Genomic DNA, 7700 nt, shown 5'->3' with positions numbered 1-7700 from the left:
CCATCTACTGTTTTGCTTCCCCATGGTTTTGAAAGCCATTGTTTTTCCATGATTTGTAAAATATCTTTTAATTTCCCTTTTTACTTATATAAAATATTTGGATAAGAATTTATCCAAATTCTCTCTTCACGTATATTTTTCCTCTTCATAAATATTTTCCTCCTTATACCATGGCTAAAAGCATTGGCTTGTCTTCTTTGTAAATTTCATTTTCACTTCTGTAAAATTATTTCAGAGAAGGAAATCTCTTTAGTTATAAAAAATTGAATAACTAATTTTAGTTATAAGGATAAAATTAAATATCAAATTTATTTTAAAAAGTACATTTATTTGGTTTTAAAAAAATAATGTTGGTGCTGTTTTGTGTAATGAAATTTTAAATTACATGAAGTTCATATTATTTTCATAAAAAACTTATCCTAGTTTTAATGCTATTGGATCTTAATATACTTTAGAAAAAAGAATAGATTAGAAAGGATGAAAACAATATCGTAATATTATCTACAAGGAGAATCAATAACATAATTATCTACTATACACCAAATTATAGTGAACAATGTAACTTAGATCCATTTTGTTTCATCAAGTTAGTTTCAAGAATAAAATGGCGCTTGAATCCAAAATGGTTATATACATACATTATCCCTTTCATGTAAATCTACATTATGTGAGTGTACATTACATCATTTTTTAAATAATTGCTTTATTGGCAATCTTTTTAATTACCTTTTTAATTGCTTACAAAGACAACCAAGAGACTCAGAGGGGATTCACTAGGGGAGCAATATTATACCATGTGTATTCATATTTGGGGATATATATTGAGGAAAAAATGGCATAGTATATTGAGTATACATTAGTGGGTAAATGGTTTTTATATTGGTGGGTATAAAAAATGGAGCTCAAAGTTAATGAAAAATATAAAGGGGTATAAAAAATCTTAATGAAAAAAAATGATACCTACAATATGTAGTTAAAGTTGTGGTTCTTTAAATTGGGAAGGTGTATTGAGCTCGTATTGTTAGGGGGCTAAATAATGTGATTTTTAAAGGTATTTTCCAATATGTAGTCAAATTAAGGGTATTGTTTAGTATGCCACGAACGCATGTGATATGTCAGCGGCCCATTAAGTGAAGCCCCCGTGAAGAGACTATGCATTTAAATATAAACCCATGGTTCATAAACGAATTGCAAGTTACCATGCATTTTATATGCAAATCACACTTACTATTTTCATTGGGTTGGTTTACATTTGTAGTATTAACGATTACTTTTTTGGATGGAATACAGACAACTCACAAGCTCACACTTTCTATTTTCATTGGTTTGGTTTACATTTGTAGTATTAATGATTACTCACAAGATTTGGCAAGATTCTATAGAATGTGGAGTCCAAACCACACTTGCAATCAAATCCACACTTTGCAGAAAAGTATAGAGCACACTTGTAGGAAATTAAATTCACACTTGAATGAAAGTTATTTCATACTTGCTGATGAGCCCCAAAAATGGGTTGTTTTATGGGCTCATTTTGCCTATTATTCTTGATTAATCCACCATTATTCATAGTTTTATGCATGCTTTTGAATATATTTATGTTAATTGATGAATGAGAATAGTCACTTGACCACAAAAGTCTAATATGTGCTTATTGCAGATTTTTGGACATCTTTTGGACCAAGGTCAAGTATTTATGAGCAAGTTGACAGCCAAATACGAAGGAACGGGCTGAGGATTTGTAGGAAGGGTGTCTCTTGCACTAAATGACCCCTTCCTCGATTTTTCCACCATCAGCTCGGAGTTCAACAACCCACCAAAGTTGATTTCAAGGGGCAACCGAGTAGATTTGGTGAAGTGGCTGATTAACTGTAGTTTTGAGCAACCAAGCCCCTAAAGTTAAGGATGGTTGTTGGGAGTCCTCGTGGTGCATAAGTAGGAAGGATTCAAGCCTTGGTAGTTTAGCTATTGAATAGTTGTTTTTCGCACTTTAGTGCAGCTCTACCTTTCAACTCATTTTCGAGCTCTTGTTGTAAACAGTTTTATGACATGATTATTTTTTGAGTAATGGAGATAAATTTCACATTGCACAAGCTCTAAGCTTTCTTAGGAGGCTGTATCTCTTGGGGTTGGGCCCAACCCAAGTGCCAGTACCTCCTTTGTGTACTTTTATGTGTTTTCCTTGCATCCATAGAGTAATTTCTGTTATCTAGGTTAAGATCTTGCTTTGTTACTTAGGTTGCTTTTTATGATTAAAATAGTTTTTCATGCTTCAGGTTCATTTAACAATTTTGTAACAGAAAAGCTCTGCAAAAAGGCCATCAAGCAATCCTTAATCTCACCTCTCCCTCCTTGGGACCATGAGCTGAGACCAAGGCATACTTGTTGCCACAAAAACACTGTTTTTGCCTTTCCATGCAATTGCTAGTGTTAGATTTTTAGTTGGAAAAGTTGATACCAGTTGTACTTACATGTTTAGATCTGTTCTTGCTTAGTTTCCATAGCTATCTTGCATGATTTACTGTCTATAAACTTCTGTTCATCATGTTTCTGGTTGTTAGGTCAGATTAGGTCAAAGTAGATAGATCTTTGGTTTTTCTAGTCTTTATTCGACCAGTCTTGGAAAATAGTGTACAGAGTATCTGTAATACATTCCTATCTGCCCTTCCTCCATCATCCAACCTGTTCCAGCCCCTAATCCAAGATTCCTACCCTCCATTCGCTACACTTTCCCGATTTTCCCTAATTCCTATATTTTTGTACAACATTGTTGTCTCCATCCTTGAACAAATCCAATTATCTTCATCACTTTTGAGCTTCATTTACCAAGTCCCATACCTTTTAACAGCCTTATCCACCCTTCATTCCCACTTCCCTACCATCTTTTCTCCATCAATCCTCTAAAATCCTCTTTCGGCTGTTCCTGTAGGACTTCCTGTAGAACCCCTGCAGACTTCCTGTAGAAGTTCACGTGAGCAGTTTTTCGAGATCTGATCGCTGTGAAATTCTCTAGAAGGGTGTTAGGGACCCCTTAGGCCCTCTTCTCACAGTCCCAACCTCTTGCAAACATCCACTCCATTCCCTTTTTCCAATCAACCTCTGCATGGTCAAAAACAGTTAAAGCACACGCATAAAAATTCTGCAAGAATACTCAAAAATACAAAAAGATGTTTTTTTTTAGATTTTACTTTAGAAATAGCTTAGTCACATGCATTTTACCTTTCCAAGAGTCAACGGCATCCATTTCAACAGCCTTCATCTCTTTTCTTGCACTAGTAGGTTTAGTCGGAAAAACTAGGGTTTGCTAGGGTTTGCATTTCCTTTCAGCTCTCAGCTTCTTTCTGCAAGTAGATTAGCCTCCTTCGAGTTAGATTTCATCCATCACAGTTAAAAGCTTCTTCTAAGAGTTCATAGAAGTTGTCTTAAGCTCCTAGCGGACTTGTGCCAGCTGATCAAGTGACAGCCTGCGGCAAGAGCTAGTACTTGTGCATATAACACCGTCGCTTCCAAGTTTGTTACGAACTACCGGGTTGATAAAAGTAAAGAAGGGAGTCCCAAGCCCACCATCTTTTTGGCACCATTGCCGGGGAAGCGTCAGAGTATTTGTGATTGTTGCTTTTCTTCTATTTTCTACTACAACCTTCTGCTAAGTAGTTTATTTCAGCAAGCATAGATTAGACATTTCCCGCTTTCATAGATTAGCATTTCAATTCTGCAATTTCAATTCTGCAAGTGTAGATTAGCATTTCATTTCTACAATTTCAATTCAGCAAGTGTAGATTAGCATTTCATTTCTGCAATTTCAATTATGCAAGCGTAGCCTAGCATTTGATTTCTGCAATTTCATTTCAGCAACATAGATTAGTCCTTTCCTGCTTTCATTTCAATTTTTCATTTTCATTTCAGCAAGATAGATTTTAGTTAGTGACAGTTCAATCTATTTTAGTTCTTGCAGGTACAGCAGAAAAAAAAAAAAAAAAACAAAAAAAACAAAAAAGCAACCAAAAATATTTCCTTTCATGCCTCGTAGGAACAGAGACAATTCAGGAAAATTCTTACCCAACACCCCCACCACATCACTGAGTCACCCTTCTCTCTTCTTCAGTGGCAGTGATCCAGAAGACCTTATAGGTGAACCTCCAGAGATATATGAAGATCCTATAATAGAAGAAGAGCAAGAAAACATTCCTCCTAAGACCATGGCTGAAAACAGAAACGATAGAGGAAATGGGGAGAGAATAGAAGGCACCTTTCCCATCTGAGAGACCAATGGGGACACAAAAATGAAAAACATCAGTCCCTCAGCCTTACCTCACTTCCATGGATTGACCACTGAAGACCTTGATACCTTCTTGTTTGAGTTTTCTATCCTTTGTCGAACTTATGACTATGCAGAAGACGAGCAAAAGCTGAAACTCTTTCCCTCTACCCTCAAGGATGCAGCACTACGCTGGTTCATGGGGTTACCTGGAAACAATATCACAACTTGGGCTCAGATGCAGCAAGCCTTTAACAACAAATACCGGGATTACTGTAGGTCAAAGGAAACGAAGGGAGAAATCTTTCGGATGACCATGGGAAGTGATGAATCCTTAGAAGACTATGAAGAAAGGTTCCAACTCAGTTATAAAAGGGCCAGGTGCACGCTTGACCCCAAATCTCTGAAGCTGGTTCTGCTCCGAGGAATCCCTGAAGACCTTCTAGATACCCTCCATTTGCTGGCTGGAGGAGACATCTACCAACTACCTTATGATGACATAAAGACTGTGTTTAGAAACCATTCTAGGGCAGCCTGGAAAAGAGGTAGGGGGAATCAACTTTCAGCCAGTGCCACCTTCTCCAAACATGAGTTTACAAATCAGATGGAAGACCTTAAAAGTGAGATGAGACAGACCATTGCCATGCAACTGGATACTTTCCGAATCCAACAGAAGAAAGAGGAAGCTGAGAAGGCTTTGGCCATATTTTGTCCCAGATGTACAAGGAAGCATCCTCGGAACAAGTGTCCATTGCACTCAGTAGAGGTATGTTTTGTTTGTGAGGAAGACCACCCTACAAACCAGTGCCCAACCTTACCTGGACTTAAAGCTATGTACCAAGGGGCTGAAGGAGCCACTGAACCACTCTACTTCCTAAACCAAAGGAGGCCACATGGATCCAGACCTTACTAGCAGGGGATGCAAAGGACATCCCAAACTTAATACAACCCCAACCAATCCACTCACATACCTTCTTGGGGTCCCCCTGCTCATCCTTCCTGGTCCGCACCCCCTGCTTGGTCATATCCATCTCAATATCATACTCAGCCTGCTGCTCATTTGTTTCATTCTCATGTTCATCCACAACCTCAGTGGAATGCACCTCAACAGGGGTGGAGGCACCAATACAACTCTCCTCCCGCTATTTTGCCTCCACCACCTGCTCAACAACAACCATTACCTCCTGCTCCTCTAAGACAACCCAGATGCTTGCTCAACCGAACCCGAACCCCAATAACAGATAGGCCCAGCAGGTATATACTGGAGAGACGACATGCCCTACCTGTGCTGTGGAGATTCAGGAGATCAACCTATGATCTGGGAAGGTCCTGCCAGATAGAAAACCTCCTCCTAAGGAGGATGAGGAAGGGAACTAGGAAAGCAAACCCAAAGCCATTCCACCCTTCTCTGCGAGACTAACTGGAACCACACAACCAAACCCAGAAGAGACTGATCTTCTGGGCGAGCTTAAACAGTTGTGTGTAAAAATACCACTTCTCCAGGCCATAAAAGATGTACCAATCTACAACAAATTGATCAAAGATAATTGTTTCATGCACCCAGGTAGGTGTAAGAGAGATGCCCCAACTATCAATGTCATAGGACAACTGTCCGATCTGATGTTGGAATAAGTAATCTGTCGAAAATATCTGGACCCTGGGAGTCTTGTAGTTGATGTCCACATCAATGGCACCATAATCCCCCACATCTTGATTGATCTGGGGGCTGCCATTAATGTGATGACCAGGGACACTATGCTCAGACTCAACCTTCAGAGTTCCCTAAGAAAGACCTCGACAGTACTATAGTTAGCAAACCACTCCACCGTGACTCCTGAAGGGATTGTGGAAGATGTCATGGTCTCCGTTGATTCTTGGGAGTAGCCTGTGAACTTCTTGGTCCTTCAGCCAAAGGCAAAACTAATTGGATACCCCCTCATTTTGGAAGGCCTTGGTTAGCTACTGTAGATGCTTACATCAGTTATCAAGTCGGGAGCATGACCATCAAGAATGGGCCTATGTCCAAGCAGCTGGTCCTATATCCTCCTGCCTAACCTCTACTAGAACATGACTTACCTCTCTGGTTGGAGGAGGAAGATGAGGATGAAATCTACTCTACACCATTGTGCACAATGGAAGCCACTAGGGGAGGTTCTCAAACTGAGGATGACCTTATTGAAAATCTGATTCAAAATCCACCTCCCAGTGTGCTGCCATTAGAAGAGTTGGTTGGAGACACCCAAGCCAGTGCTTTAGTGGATCTCTGTGTGACTGATTCGACCTCTCCCTGAGTTAAGAATGTAGAATTTGGCCCCGAGAGAACCTTGAAGATCAACTCATCCCTATCCCCCTCTCAGGAGAAAGAGCTGTGTAGCTTATTGAACAACCATTTAGATGATTTTGCTTGGAGCTATAAGGAGATGAAAGGAGTCCATCCTTTAGTCTGTACCCATCACATTTACATTAAAGAGGATTGTCAACCAGTCAGGCAGCCTCAGAGGAGGATGAATCCAGCCCTCAAGGACATTGTCAAAGAAGAACTGCAAAAGTTGCTGGATGTAGGATTCATCTACCCCATCTTTGACAGCGAGTGGGTTTCTCCTTTGGTGCTTGTGCCCAAGAAGAACGGGAAGTGGAGAATCTGTGTAGATTATTGAGAATTTAACAAAGGCACCAAGAAAGACCATTTCCATTTGCCTTTCATAGATCAAGTGTTAGATGGACTGGCAGGGAAGAAGTTCTTTTCTTTCCTAGATGGGTTTAGCGAGTATTATTAGATCCAAATCAGCCTGGAAGATCAAGATAAGACCACTTTCACTTGTCCATGGGGTACCTTTGCCTACCGGGTCCTTCCCTTTGGGTTATGCAACGCTCCTGCCACTTTCCATATTTGCTGAGCTGGTTCATGATTTGGTGGAAATCTATATGGATGACTTTACTCCTTATGGGTCCAACTTCCAAGAAGCATTGACTAACCTGGGAAAAGTTTTAACCAAGTGTATTGAAATGAACCTGTCCCTCAGTCCTGAGAAATGTGAATTCCTGATGACTGAAGGGACCGTGCTAGGTCATACAATTTCTCAGCAAGGATTACAGGTGGATCCCAACAAGATTGCTATCATCCAAAGGGTTCCACCTCCTCAAAAGGTAAGAGATGTTTAGAGTTTTCTAGGCTTAGCAGGATATTATAGAAGATTCATTAAAGATTTCAGTAAGCTAGCCTCTCCATTGTTTGGTCTTTTGGGGAAAGATGTTGAGTTTATATGGACTGATGACTGTCAAGAGGCTCTGGATGTGTTGAAAGATAAGCTGGTAACTGCCCCAATCTTGAGAGGTCCAAATTGGGCCCTACCTTTCCACATTCACACAGATGCCTCGAATAAAGCCATAGGAGTAGCCTTAGGACAAGTTGAAGAAAAGCTACCATATGCCATATATTTTGTCA

This window comes from Pinus tabuliformis, chromosome 2_1, assembly GCF_031772625.1.
Source record: "Pinus tabuliformis cultivar Carrire ecotype Pingquan chromosome 2_1, CPIR1, whole genome shotgun sequence".
Classification (NCBI taxonomy): Eukaryota; Viridiplantae; Streptophyta; class Pinopsida; order Pinales; family Pinaceae; genus Pinus; species Pinus tabuliformis.
Note: the sequence above shows the minus strand (reverse complement) of the source record.